The following is a 2,022-nucleotide window of genomic DNA, read 5'->3' as shown; positions in this document are numbered from 1 at the left end:
AGACACCACACCCGGCAGGTATCGGTCAAATGCCATGGAGCCTTTTTGTTGAACTTCTAGTTGTTTTCTAGAGTAAGCATGATGGTAGGGTAATCGGTGGTCGAGGATGCGTTGTTGTGCGATGCGTGGTTGGCCGTATCTGCAGACTTTCTAGGAATGAACAAGAGCTCGGCCTTTTAGTAAAATGTGCATGCTTCGTTTCATGAGCAAAAGAACTTCACGCCCCACGACCTGCACGACATCCACGAAGGCAATGGGAAGTTGCTAAAGCACCGGTGGCGCACCATATCCAACTCCGTCATGAAGTTTTGCGGTGTGACTGCACGAGTGGAAACAATGTGGCCGTCGGGCTCGTCAACTATGGAGATCATAAGTTTGGCTTCTTGTTGCTCTACATGTTGGTCAATTCATTGATTCACTCAATGTTGTAACTTGATAATTATCATGTTGTATATCCTAAAAGCCATGACATGATGTACCAGATGACCGAGGGCAAGCCATGCATTTACGCTCATACGGTGTTTGATGAAACTCAAGGAGAACTATGTGTGCGACGACATGTGTCGGCTCTGACTCTAGTACCGTTGAATTCCAAAAACTTGTTGAACATCATACATTTGTAATTATTGTTGTATTAGGGATATTTACTTGTTATTTATGGATGAATTTTGCTATTTTTTATAATTACTTGACGGTTACAGACTTAAGAAAGAAACCGTGGCTGTCATTTAGGGAAAAGGGTTGGATGGCCGACTTCGTGTCCATGTCCGCGGACAAATACAGTGTCCATTTTGGGTGTTAGTGTTGGAGATGCCCTTAGTTTGCCCTGTCCACGGGGCAGGGGTGTTGTGTGACATGTCACCTGTCCATCTGTCCAGCTATTGAGCTGGCTAGTTGGGTATTGATCTATATCCTCTCAAAAAAAAAAACTATGATCTATATAGTGCAAGTATATAACCTTAGCCCCTTAATTTATGGTCATTCATTTCCCCAAGAAAAAGATTGATAATTTCACGCTAAATCGAGTGGGCATTGTAAACTTTTAACATGTATGTACATACCAAGTATATCCATCGTCACAATCGACAGATACAATTGTATACCCTACTTAGCCTTACAATGGTAAATTCGTCAGTGAGTACATGCAACATGCATGCACGTACATACATATGCATGTGAAGTCATTATATAGGTACACATCTCAAGTTAGTCCTCCGTGCAATCCTGCCCACACACTGATTATTATTTTTAGTTAATTCGAGAGGGAAATATAGCTGTCAGGTGTGCATGTCATTCCCAACTCCATGTTGTTTGTTTTCTTCTTGTTCTAAGCTTCCCGATGTTTTACACTATAAGGTTTATAAATATATTTTTTAATAAAAGAGTGATCATTCAATCCGATTTCTTTTAGAGAAACTATTTTCTTCACAAACACTCACTAGTAGAAAACAGGGCATACATTCGGGGGAGATAAGCCCATTAGTCCCGGTTCGGTCACGAACCGGGACCCATAGGCCCATTGGTGCCGGTTCGTGAGGCCAGGGGCCTGCCGGGCCTCGTGTGGGCATTGGTCCCGGTTCGTCTGACACCTTTGGTCCTGGTTGGTGGGACGGACCGGGACCAATGGGCCTTGTGAGGGCATTGGTCCCGGTTCGTCTGACACCTTTGGTCCTGGTTGGTGGAATGAACCGGGACCAATGGGCCTCGCTCCTGGCCCACCACCATTGGCCCCGGTTGGTGCTCTGAACCGGGTCCAAAGGTTGGTCTTTAGAACCGGTTGAAGGCACGAACCGGGACCAATGAACTGGCATGGAGAGAGAGTTTTTTTGTGTAAAATATTAAAAGCAAAAAGAATTTTCATAAAGCAAATAAAAAAGAAAAAAAGAAAAAGAAAAGAAATAAGTAGAAACAAAATAAACTTTAATAAATTAAAATAAACAAACTTTAATAAAATAAATAAAAATAGCAATAGTAAGTAGAAACAAAATAAAAGAAAAAAAAGAAAAAAAAAGAATTTTTATA

Source organism: Triticum dicoccoides, chromosome 6B (assembly GCF_002162155.2).
Source record: "Triticum dicoccoides isolate Atlit2015 ecotype Zavitan chromosome 6B, WEW_v2.0, whole genome shotgun sequence".
NCBI classification, from domain to species: domain Eukaryota; kingdom Viridiplantae; phylum Streptophyta; class Magnoliopsida; order Poales; family Poaceae; genus Triticum; species Triticum dicoccoides.
Note: the sequence above shows the minus strand (reverse complement) of the source record.